A 13,568-nucleotide genomic window follows, 5' to 3' on the forward strand; every position below is an offset into this window, starting at 1 on the left:
TGGATTTTATATGGCAATGTAGAAGGGTCCTGAAAGTACTCCTAGATCTAGCCTTTTCACTAAAAGACCAGAAAGATTCAGTGACTCAGAGTGTGTGGGGTAAGCTTTAGCTGGCCCTCCAGCAACCACCTTTCAGGACAGGGATAACTTTGGTTGGAAAAGGAGAAAAGGTTGATGGAGCTGGACATGACTGCACTCTTTAAATATATCAAGGACTGTGACAGAGAGGAAGGAACAGGTTTGTTCTCTGCTGCCTTGTTCTCTGCTGCCTCAGAGGGTTGGACCAGGTCGAATGGTTTTAGGTTACAGGAGGGTAGATTTTGAATATTAGAAGGATTAAAATATTATAATGAGCAGTTTGGCAATGGAATCATTTGCCTAGGGAGTTGGTGTGATGGTGGGGGTCTCCTTCTCTGAATGTCTTCAAAAGAAGGCTGGACAGTTGCCTTCTGGGGATGATCTAGTTCAGTGGATCTCAACCTGTGGGTTCCTAGATATTTTGGCCTCCAGGTCCCAGAAATCCTAAGAGCTGGTAAACGGATGGGGATTTCTGGGAGTTGTAGGCCAAAACATCTGGGGACCCACAGGTAGAGATCCACTGATCTAGTTGGACATCCTGCTCTGAGCTGGAGATCCTACATTGAGATGTTGGCCATGCTGGAACATAAGGTCACTTCCAACTCACCCCGAGATGGTTGGAGAGTCTCACTGTAGCATTTCAGTATGTGGATGAGGGCTGACATGTTGCTATGCTCCCTCACCAAAACCATTTAATCAAAGAATTGAAAAAAAATCATGGAAATCTTCCTTGCTGTGTGGCAGACGATTACATCCAGAAGGTTTTTTTTTTATATAGAGGCCAATGTCTGTGTAGTGGAGCATATTCTCAAACCTACCATTTTAAGTGGCACAGTTGAGATACAGATTCATCTAGTTTAGTGGGACTCAAATCTCCTGGCACCATACCTGGTTTGAGTAGTTCTGCATTTATATTTGCCAAATGAGAAGGAATAAAAGGCTTTTAAAAGTACCATTTGCAAAACTAGTTTTCCAAGAAGTGTGGCTCATACAGCATGGCATAGGTTTTTAAATATTAGCCAGAAGTGCTACATGACATTTTTTCAAAGAACAGAGTAAGAGCTTTCCAAGATGAATTTGCCTGCCTCCATTTCCTTTCCCAGGAAGCCACAGAGATGGGTGTCAACTTTGACTGTCTGCTCCAGGAATTCCAGACAGCTCTGTTATAAACTTCATCCATCACCGAGGAAGACTGACTGGAGACTGGGACGTGGGGAGAATTATTATTAAGAATATGATGTATGGTCTTGGTGAAAAATGGTTACTTTTGTATATGTTCTAGCCAACGTAGGCTTTCAGATGTGAGAGCTGACAATCCCAAAACAATGTTTTTATTTACTGTGTGAAGGGGGATGGGATGGAAGATGGTATTATGCTTGGGCCTATGATGTGCAGGAATATTAAAACATTTAGTGATTATTTCTACCAAGTGTCCTTTGTGACTCCAGATCAGTCTTTAAAATATGCATGTATGTTTCTGGAATATTATGCACATCTTTCATCAGTGACAACTGTAATTTCCACAACATTTGCTCAATAGGATACTCTTTGCTAAGCTGTTACTCAGAGGCAATCTTAGAGTTTTCCCTCAAAATATAAGAGGAAGTTAGATCTTCTTCCATTCTGATGTCTTTCATTATTCTATTACAGGGGTCCTCAAACTAAGGCCCGGGGGCCAGATGCAGCCCTCCAAGGTCATTTACCCGGCCCTTGCTCAGAGTCAACCTAAGTCTATAATGACTCAAAAGCACACAACAACAACAACAATCCTATCTCATCAGCCAAAAGCAGGCCCACACTTCCCATTGAAATACTAATACATTTATATTTGTTAAATTGTTCTTCATTTTAATTATTGTATTGTTTTAAGTGGCTTTTGCACTACAAATAAGATATGTGCAGTGTGCATAGGAATTCATCCATGTTTCTTTTTTCCTTCAAATTATAATCCGGCCCTCTGACAGTTTGAGGGACTGTGACCTGGCCCTCTGTTTAAAACGTTTGAGGACCCCTGTTCTATTAGAACAGACTCTTTTTCACCGAGTAGAAGCCAGCATATAAAAATTTAAAAACTCCATGTTTTCCACACTTGTTTTTAAATTGAAGCAGATCTAGTGATGCTGGTGGAAGGGATTCACATTAGAGTTCAACTATAAATTGGAAGACAGCCTTTGTGGATTTTCTCTTCGCTCTGATGAGGAGCAAGTGAGGTGGGTGTCCTCTTAAGCATAAGTTGACCATCTGGAAGGAGCCTGACTATCTCCAGTGTGTGTGTGTGTGTGTGTGTGTGTGTGTGTGCAAACTTAGCCTTTAGGAAAACAACACAACTGCAAAGAAGTCAGTCTGCATGTGGATAAAATGGTTGTGTACAATTTTATTTAGCAGGCTGTGTGGACCTTGATTTCTCTTGCAACAGCCACTAACTTCAGCAGGTATTGTTTTTATTACCTGGCCAATGAGAGGTGGGTAAGAAATATTATTATTGTTACTGTTGTCTGAGCAACTGAAATAAAATAATCATTAAAGGAACAAGGGTCACTGCCTGTTTTCAAACTGACATCACTAGCCTCCAAACATCCTCTTCTACCATCATGATGACACTAAATATGGTTCTTTGTAGGTCCAGTGTGAGACCATATTCTTATTATTCCACCATAGGATGTCACCACTTTTGAGCCATTGCCACTGTTATGGACACTCTGTGTCTGAACTCAACTGTATAAATGACATTAATGTAACATTCTGAAGGAGTGATGTGAAGGAGTGATGACATTATTATGTCCCTTATGCAAGAGAGACACCATTGTGTCCCCAGTACAGAGGTGCAGAAATGGCTATGTACCACAGAGGGATTGGCACACCATACCTCCATGTGGACATGGCGGATTTCAGTCCTCTGACACTAATGCTTCACACCATTTTGGCCAAGTATACAGGACATCATGACATAGGACTAAAGACAGGCCATACTCCCCAGATACATACACTGTTCCTACCCCACTGACCATGTATGGACATTACCCTTGAAGACAGGAAGGATGACATCGCCTGTAGCTGACCTCACCTGTAGATTACCTCACCCTTAAGAGTCCAACCAATCGCTTGGCAGTTATGTAATCCCCCACTGTTGCTATGCAGACTTTGCTGAAGAGCACCAAAACCTATATAAACTGTGCTTAGACAACAATAAAGGGTCATCATCATTCACCTCTACACCCTGCCTCCCGCCTGGTCATTATCTCGTTTCAACATCTGGTGACCGACGACGTGATAAGATCCAGGCATCCCATGCTTACCGCTGGAATAGCTACAAGGTGCGCACCTTCAGTGAGTTTTCTCACTCCCACAAATCGTAAGTTATGGGATTAAGTATGTCAGTTCCGCAGCTGAGGCATGCACAAGAACTGTACAGGTTGTTAAGACAGGCAGGGTATTTTGAAGTAAATCAGGGCCAGGTAGAAGATTTACTTAGAGAAATCAGGTATCATTGTTTATGGTATCCAGAACAAGGTTCATTGATCCCATCGGATTGGGTCAGAATAGGTCAAACCTTTCATGAAAAACCCCAGGGGACAATTCAACAATTATTGCTGTGGAAGCAATGTTGTGAAACAATCACTCTCCTGGGAGTGACAGATAATTGCCCACCCGTGGCTCCGGTCACAAATCAACCTCTCCCAACTCAGATCATAAATCCTCTTTTTACCCCGCTCGAGATGGGATATTCACAGCTAGTCCTCCCATCACAGCTAGCCCTCCCTATCCTGCCTTCATGTGTCTTTGCTTTTGAATCATCCCCCGCCGATCCAAATCTCCCCTCCACTTCTCTTCAAAATAAACAGCCAAGTCTTGAAAAATTGTTACAGCCCCAGCCACTGAGAGACATGATTCCTCAGACCATTCAGAATGCTGGGGGCCGAGAAAACATCACCGCAACCCTTCTTGACATGGCAGGATTCGAGGAAGCTGTATCCTCGACTGAACACATTCAAAACACAACAGCCGTGATTCCAGACCTAATTTATGGCTCCGGCACATTCATTAAAGCAGCTGGCCGACCAGAGCTTCCAATAATGTCATTTGATCCCATAACATGCACAACTGACATTGATCACCAAACAGTCATCAATATCATAATTCACCTCCCGGATTTTGAGTCTGAAAAAATGCATGCTTTTAAAGGGGGAGTTACATAAATAAACAGTGCCTATACTACGTCTGGACAGACCGTCAGGTCACAGATTAATACATCATTGATAAGACAGTTTAACAACCCCTCTCTCCAAAAGACAACATTAAAGCATTTCCATTCAACAAAACATAAAGCTCCCGTATATACTGTCATTAAATAAACATTTGTTACAAAATGGTTTTCAAAATGAACTTCTGTTCAATCAGAAGTTCTAGAATTAATACATACACAATATACAGTTAAGGATCAATAAAAAATCCTCATTCTTTTTAAAGAGTGTTTTGATAAAAAAGCTTTCTAAGTTTTATCCTTGATAAAGATAGTTCTTTATGTTATACTAACCCGCAACTGAGAGATTGTTTGAGATTGTTTTCATTTGTTATTGCTATTTCATAGCTATAATTTTTGCTCATTGCTATTATTGTTTCATAATTATGATTTTGCTACCATTATTTTAAATTGTGATAAAAATGTCTTACATACAAAACAGACTTTCATTTGCTTGATCAAGTGTGATACACATACCCATATACAACAATTTAAATACTGATAGAGTTGGTGTTGATTTCATAATCAAGAGTTGTGATTCTTAAAATCTATAATTCACAACTAAAACACATTCTAAACTCCACCAACAATAACATTAAACCAGGCTTGACACACAAAGCTTCTTGTCCCTTTCGTTTCAAAGGGTTAATTATATATAAGACTCACATTCAATTCATACAATCTTAAATTTTAATCACACCTAAACAATTACATGCTTGGTTTCCATGCCTTTCATCTGATGCTTACAGATAAATCACCTTTATAAAAACACACTTCTTACAAAACATTAGTTGACAACACATGCCCTATCAAACACAACACACTACCTATCAACATTTTAAAAATCTGATCTCAGCTTTCACTAGATTTAAACATTCTGTCATTAAATAAAATCAACACTCACTTCTTACAGACAGACACACACCCCTATTCGTTACCCACATTTAAAAACATTAATAAAACAATACTCAAAACCAGACATTTATTGCTTTATTCATACATCATATCTACCTTACAAGACACTAAAATCCATGAAACAAAAAATCTCTCCCTCTCTCTCTCTCTGAGAGACCGAAAGCAACACACGCTGCCCAAAAAGGGGGGCGTACATTCCACAAGCCATACAAGACACGGCTAGGCTCTGAGATCTGATCAATACACACACACACCAACATTGCCTCCCTTCCCCTTTCTGTCTGTTTTAAAATGATTTTTTTGATTCATGATTGTTTATACTTGATTACTCTGTTTTATGCTTTTAATTTGTCTCTTTTATATGATATTATTAGATGTTTTTAAATATGCTTTCATTCTGCTTTCATGCCTAATACTTAAAAACTACAATTCCCTTCCTTACACACACCGATACCCATTCTATACTGTGCTGATCAAAGACCATAATAAATCACTGATTGATTGATTCCTAGCTACCACAATCCTTCCTCTATAACAAAACACAGCCCTATGAGACTCTTACCTTTTCATCCTCAAACTACAAAACCTATTATCCATTTCTCATTACACACTCACTAAAGTTTTCCAACAGCTTTACTGTTGATCATTCCCTCACTCATCCACATATATTTCAACAGATTAAAACCACTTACCCATAATATTGCTCAAAATACATTCCCTAAAGATTTTAATACAACATTTTCTGCCTTGGTCAAAGACACATTCTCTGGTTACATTTAGTTAACCCCTCACAAAACAAGACACACCAACATGTTCTCAACCACTTTCTTTATACCTTTACATTCATGAGGGTCCCTCCTACAATAAAAACTACCACCAAACCCTCTTATTACAGCGCTACGCTTACAACGTTCTACTCTTCCTACACATCTTTAACATTCCATACGATGGCCACACAAAACAAAATTGCTAAGCGTTCAAATCATACCTCTATAAAACCATCTGCTTCTTCTCACATACAAAGGAAAGGGGAGTCACCCCTTGGCCTCTTTCCTGCTCGTTTTTGGGTTTCGCTTTCCAAAGGCTTTCCCAATGGCCTTCCTATACGTGTTATTTACCATTAATCATTTGAATTTAATTTTATCTGATTCTTCTCTCGTTACCAGGATCCAGAAGCATTTCCCTCTCCCTACCCCCTTCTACTCCCTTTGATGCAGGTTGCCAGATCCGGAGTGAGAAGGCCCAGCCCCCCTCATCGCCTAGAGTCAAGGAGTTAAAAGAGACCTCATGGGCCATCCAGTCCAACCCCCTGCCAAGAACCAAGAGTTCCTGCTTCAACTATCATAAACCTATGAACTTTAACAAACACAACTTGCTTTTTGACAACATTGTTCAAACGCACATTCTCTGTCATTGACTTCTTAAATCAAGCGCTTTGGATTCCTGCTCACTACATTTGTCTCTGGAAAGATGACGTGACACCAAGGCCTTCAAAATCCCATTCACCTTCTAGTCTATTCTATATGTTGTTTCAAATCTCACAAATAACTTCAACAAAATACTTATGCATGTTGTTTTTTAATGACTTAGCTTAACATTTTAAGCAAAACACTGTACCTGCTTGATAATACTTTTATTATCCAATTTGTTTACTCTACACAACTATTGATGGCTATATAATAATCTGCTACTGCTACATTTGCCCATTATTATAAGCTTCTTGCTAGCCTCACGCTCTGCTGACCTTTCCCCTCCACCTCAAAGTGATATCCTAATACATGACCTGACTTCCTGTCGGCTACAAAAAACAGTTCCCTGTGACAGCTTTACCAGTCACGGCCCCTATAAGCCCCTCCTAAACATGATGTCCTTTATACGTACAAATTGTTAAAAAAACAAAAAACAAAAAAGGGGGAGATGAAGGAGTGATGTGAAGGAGTGATGACATTATTATGTCCCTTATGCAAGAGAGACACCATTGTGTCCCCAGTACAGAGGTGCAGAAATGGCTATGTACCACAGAGGGATTGGCACACCATACCTCCATGTGGACATGGCGGATTTCAGTCCTCTGACACTAATGCTTCACACCATTTTGGCCAAGTATACAGGACATCATGACATAGGACTAAAGACAGGCCATACTCCCCAGATACATACACTGTTCCTACCCCACTGACCATGTATGGACATTACCCTTGAAGACAGGAAGGATGACATCGCCTGTAGCTGACCTCACCTGTAGATTACCTCACCCTTAAGAGTCCAACCAATCGCTTGGCAGTTATGTAATCCCCCACTGTTGCTATGCAGACTTTGCTGAAGAGCACCAAAACCTATATAAACTGTGCTTAGACAACAATAAAGGGTCATCATCATTCACCTCTACACCCTGCCTCCCGCCTGGTCATTATCTCGTTTCAACAACATTCCCAGTGGTGCATATGCATAACAAGAAAATAATTTATTAAACAGAAGTGTATCTCAAATTACTTGAGACATCTAAATCCTAATTGACTCTAGCACATTTCACTAATACCTTTTCTGTCTCATAGTCCTAGCTGAATTTAGCTAACTGCCTTAGGTCTAATTGTCTTTCATTGTGACTGTCACACAACACTTGTCTTTTTAACTTACTGCATAATTGGTTCAAAATAAGCCAGGAGTGGATCACCTACCATTGCATATGAATGCAACTGGTGCTACTGGGCACGTTCCCACAACATCTGTGAAAAGCTCTCCACTATGAGGTGAAAACACAAATATCTTGATAAAGGTGGAGTTCTTTAATGCATTCAATTGTAGTACAAAACCTTCCAAAATTAAGCTAGCTAAGGTTGAAACTGAGGGGCTCTATATAGCTGAGCTAGAAAATGAACAAAAGGCTTTACTGAACTTCACTTTTTCTGAAACATTGCTCTTCCCTAGCAATCGTTTTTTAAAAGGTGCATCTAAACATTCTCCAGTTGCCTAAGGTGTAAACTTGCCTGTCAAAAACAAATGTATTTCAGTTGTAAACCCCTCAGTCTGAGAGCATTTTATAAAAATGCTGACAGTCTTTTGCTCTGAATATTCAGTTGCAGCAAGTAATGTTAATGACACAAAATCTCTGCCAATTCCATGTTAGCTTTAGCTCCTAAAAGCTTTATTTACCCCTTTTAAGCAAAGAGCAAGCCATTTTTGAATTATAAACGGAAAAGATTTCAGACTTTTCCTGGAATTGCGTGTTGGTTTTTGATTATTACTTTTAAGGAACTCAAGGAGCAGATTTCCTTTGGTGCATTTTGTAAAGCACATGGAGTGTTTTAGTGTCAAAATGTTGAGAGCATTTTGTTTCATAGGAAAAAATAGTCTGTGAACAGAAGGGAAGACACAGGAATTAATATGCAGAAAAATAATGTGGGATTGGCCTACAAAAACTCCCTTAAGCAGACTCATGATCCTGGGAGCAGGAATGTGAAAGAGGCTATCCGATAGCCCCAATGTTGTGAAACACACATTTGTGGTTAATTTTGTGTTGTGAGGTTTGCCAAGAAAGCAACTAAAGTTCCAGAAAGAGCTAAAATTCAAATCCAAATTCTTAATAGCTGAAAAGGCATTCCTTCCTCTCTGAATCAAGCTTCAGCTGATGTTTGGTCAGAGCTTTAGACAGAGCTTCTAATGTTTGCAAGCACAACTGTGCGTGGGTATTTCTGTGGTCCCTATTTGTTTCTTTTATTTGGTGTGACAGGAAAGGATGCAACTACATGGGGACTGAATAATAAATACATCAGAGGTACCAAGTGAGGCCATAAAATGGGACCTCTGAGAGCAGCCCTCCCCAAGCCCCTGTGGTAGTTTGCTGGGAAAGGGGTAGGATCTCCTATTCTGCTGCATGGGGCCAGATCCCAGTGTGAAGGAAATGGTCTCCACTGCATTGAGAAAATGCAATTACTCCGCATCCTTCACATAATTTAATAGAGGGCCCAGATGTTCTCATATTTCATTTATACTCACAAGTGTGTTTTTGCATTATTTCTTTCCTGTTTTTTATATTTCACTTTTTCTGTTAGGGAGGAAGAAAAGCTACACAATGGCTTTTTGACTGGTAGTGTTAAAAGTCACTCATTTGGAGGAACTCATATTCTGTCTACTCCCTGGGCTGTTGAGCTATCCTTTCCTCTCTTTCTCTCCTGTTACTCTTTCCTACTCAGAAACAATTCACTGGCCAGCTTGGGTGAATAGAATCACTCATATATATCACACAAAGAGATTACTATAACATTTTAGACACCTTAATTTCTTCACCAATGTCCTCCAAACATAAGCATTCTCCAGTCATTTGTGTGAACACAATCTGGTTAAAAAATGAAGACGATTTACAAGTAAGTTCTGCTCCAATAATCCCAATGCGCTTCATTGTCAGTTTCTGCATAAAACTTATGGAAATGATATTTCTTCAGTGCCTGATTTGCGAGAAACTGCTACTTCTGAAGCAAAGGGACTTCCAGAGCAATCTCCCATGTTCTAATTTTTTTACATCACTATTAGGCATATATAAGAATCAGTGATGTAGTAGAACCATTGCTTACAAGGTCAGTGAACGTGAGATTTTATGATTATGAGGACAATGGCACCATCTCCCGCATTGCTCAGACTTTCATGTACCCTATAAGGACCTCATTCCCTGAGTGCAGGGAAAACAGAGAGAACCGTCTTACTCTGCTCCCTCTCCTTGAGGTCAGTCATCTGGGATGACAAAATGCATTCTGGGCTCTGTTTCCATGCACTTAGGAGATGGAGTCTCATTGAGTCCCACCGGAAGTGCCCTTACGTCATGTGATGTCCTTTGTGGCGCTCCCCTGGGACTCCATTTCCAAAGCACATGGAAACTGAACCCAGAATCCAAGGAATGACATCAAAGTTTAGCTGAAGTCTTCACTTGGATGGTCTGGGAAGTTGAAAACAATGGAGATGTACATATGGGTCAAAACCAATCAAGCGTATTTGCCCTCTTTTAAATCTAATGGGGATTGTCCAAACTGCACAATACTTTATAATGGGGGTGTCCCAGTTTGAGTTAATTTAGCAGGGTCTCCATTCAGTGAACGAGACAGTTAAGCACTGATTGTGCCTTTGAATACTTGACTTCTCCAAGGTGACCAGAGATCTATGCGCTCACTGCCCCATGTTTCTAGTATGCCTTTTACAATGCAGACAAACTTTTGCAAGAGCATCCCCTTGCCCAATGCATCAAAAGTTTGCAAGACCTGAGCAGCACAATTGACAATGAGGGCTCCCAGCTGTCATAAATAAAAGTTGACTTGATCACAAATAGCAATAGCAATAACTCCCTAAACCTAATCCAGGATTTAAGGCATTAAATCACATTAGCTTTCTGGATCTATTAGAATTACAAAAAAATCTGCATCTTGTGATGGGGATCTATATAACTGCTGGTGTTTTTGTATCTTTTTGCAGTTTTGACCATGACGCTGTTATAGTGAATGCACACACTTTAAGATTTATTACTATAGCATTGCAAAGAATTCCACAAAATCAGATCAGTGACCAGCAGGGAACAGAACTTTTATCATGAAAACATCCAAATAACTAAATTAAATTAACAACTCTTCCTGCCATGCACATGTTAAAAAGAAAGCTTAGAAGCTGGAAAATAAATTTTTGCATTGGGAATTTCCAAAACTACATCCAATTTATTCTGCAAATACAAATTCAATGCCAGTTAACGCCTGCTGCTACATCTGGATAAATGCTTCTGAAACTTTCTAAGAACCTGTATAATTGCTACAGTCAGGTGTTGGAAATGGCACAAGGCTTTATGTTTCCAATGCATGCATGTGCATACTCACTCTGACACATAACAGTTTTTTGCCCTTCTTCTCTGTAGGTATAGTGTAGTTGGGAAGATAGTGCAGACCATAAATTTACATAATTCCAATTTTTTTCCTGCCCTTAAGAAAATTGTCCTCCACTACATAAAATGAGCGAGCAATAGTGCTAAATTAAATCTTTTGTGGATATTTTTTAAAAATCCAGACAACCGAGAAAATGTATTGCTCAATGTATGTTGTTGTTGTTCATTCGTTCAGTCCTTTCCAACTCTTCGTGACCTCATGGACCAGGCCACGTCAGAGCCCCCTGAGGGCCATCACCACCCCCAGTTCCTTCAAGGTCAAGCCAGTCACTTAGAATCATAGAATCATAGAATCATAGAATCAAAGAGTTGGAAGAGACCTCATGGGCCATCCAGTCCAACCCCCTGCCAAGAAGCAGGAATATTGCATTCAAATCACCCCTGACATATGGCCATCCAGCCTCTGCTTAAAAGCTTCCAAAGAAGGAGCCTCCACCACACTCCGGGGCAGAGAGTTCCACTGCTGAACGGCTCTCACAGTCAGGAAGTTCTTCCTAATGTTCAGATGGAATCTCCTCTCTTGTAGTTTGAAGCCATTGTTCCGCGTCCTAGTCTCCAAGGAAGCAGAGAACAAGCTTGCTCCCTCCTCCCTGTGGCTTCCTCTCACATATTTATACATGGCTATCATATCTCTCACATATTTATACATGGCTATCATATCTCCTCTCAGCCTTCTCTTCTTCAGGCTAAACATGCCCAGTTCCCTAAGCCGCTCCTCATAGGGCTTGTTCTCCAGACCCTTGATCATTTTAGTCGCCCTCCTCTGGACACATTCCAGCTTGTCAATATCTCTCTTGAATTGTGGTGCCCAGAATTGGACACAATATTCCAGATGTGGTCTAACCAAAGCAGAATAGAGGGGTAGCATTACTTCCTTAGATCTAGACACTATGCTCCTATTGATGCAGGCCAAAATCCCATTGGCTTTTTTTGCCGCCACATCACATTGTTGGCTCATGTTTAACTTGTTGTCCACGAGGACTCCAAGATCTTTTTCACACGTACTGCTCTCGAGCCAGGCGTCCCCCATTCTGTATCTTTGCATTTCATTTTTTCTGCCAAAGTGGAGTATCTTGCATTTGTCACTGTTGAACTTCATTTTGTTAGTTTTGGCCCATCTCTCTAATCTGTCAAGATCGTTTTGAATTCTGCTCCTGTCCTCTGGACTATTGGCTATCCCTCCCAATTTGGTGTCGTCTGCAAACTTGATGATCATGCCTTCTAGCCCTTCATCTAAGTCATTAATAAAGATGTTGAACAGGACCGGGCCCAGGACGGAACCCTGCGGCACTCCACTCGTCACTTCTTTCCAAGATGAAGAGGAAGCATTAGTGAGCACTCTCTGTGTTCGTCCACTTAACCAATTACAGATCCACCTCACCGTAGTTTTGCCTAGCCCACATTGGCCTAGTTTCCTTGCCAGAAGGTCATGGGGGACCTTGTCGAAGGCCTTACTGAAATCCAGGTACGCTACATCCACGGCATTCCCCGCATCTACCCAGCTTGTAACTCTATCGAAGAAAGAGATCAGATTAGTCTGGCATGACTTGTTTTTGTTAAATCCATGTTGACTATTAGCGATGACTGCATTTGTTTCTAAGTGTTTGCAGACTGCTTCCTTAACAATCTTTTCCAGAATCTTGCCCGGTATCGACGTGAGGCTGTTTGGGTCGTCCTTTTTTCCCTTCTTGAAGATTGGGACCACATTGGCCCTCCTCCAATCTGCTGGAACTTCTCCCGTTCTCCAAGAACTCTCAAAGATGATTGCCAATGGTTCCGAAATGACTTCCGCTAGTTCCTTCAGTACTCTTGGGTGTAGTTGATCTGGCCCTGGGGACTTGAACTCATTAAGAGTGGCCAGGTATTCCTGGACGACTTCTTTCCCAATTTGGGGTTGGATGTCCTCCAATCCCTCATCCACTCTGTCTTGCTGAGGTTGAAGACTCTCTTTTTGTGAGAAGACCGAGGCAAAGAAGGCATTAAGTAGTTCTGCCTTTTCCCTGTCCCCTGTCAGCATTGCCCCATCTTCTCCTCGAAGAGGTCCTATCGCCTCCTTGTTTTTCCTTTTTCTACTGACATAAGAATAGAAGCCCTTTTTATTGTTTTTAATGTCCCTGGCAAGTCTGAGCTCGTTTTTTGCTTTAGCTTTGCGGACCTTTTCCCTACAGGTGTTGGCTATTTGTTTGAATTCTTCTTTGGTGATTTCTCCCTTTTTCCACTTCTTGTGCATGTCTCTTTTGTGTCTTAGCACAGTTAGAAGTTCTTTGGACATCCATTCTGGCTTCTTTGCACTTGTCCTATTTTTTCTCTTTGTTGGCACGGTTTGCAATTGCGCCTTGAGTATTTCACTCTTGAGAAATTCCCATCCATCCGTAGCTCCCTTGTCTTTTAGTATCTGTGTCCACGGAATGCTGCTCA

At 40.8% G+C, this 13,568-nt stretch overlaps 1 long non-coding RNA gene across 1 annotated transcript; it reads left to right on the forward strand.

Annotated features, from left to right (window-relative positions):
• Window positions 1-2,825: 2,825 nt before the first annotated feature.
• On the forward strand, window positions 2,826-7,621 carry LOC137096046 (uncharacterized). The gene is made up of 2 exons (XR_010909174.1): window positions 2,826-3,430; window positions 6,400-7,621. It is a non-coding gene; the product is annotated as an uncharacterized lncRNA (long non-coding RNA).
• The last annotated feature ends 5,947 nt before the right edge of the window (window positions 7,622-13,568 follow it).

This window comes from Anolis sagrei, chromosome 2 (genome assembly GCF_037176765.1).
Source record: "Anolis sagrei isolate rAnoSag1 chromosome 2, rAnoSag1.mat, whole genome shotgun sequence".
Lineage (NCBI taxonomy): Eukaryota > Metazoa > Chordata > Lepidosauria > Squamata > Dactyloidae > Anolis > Anolis sagrei.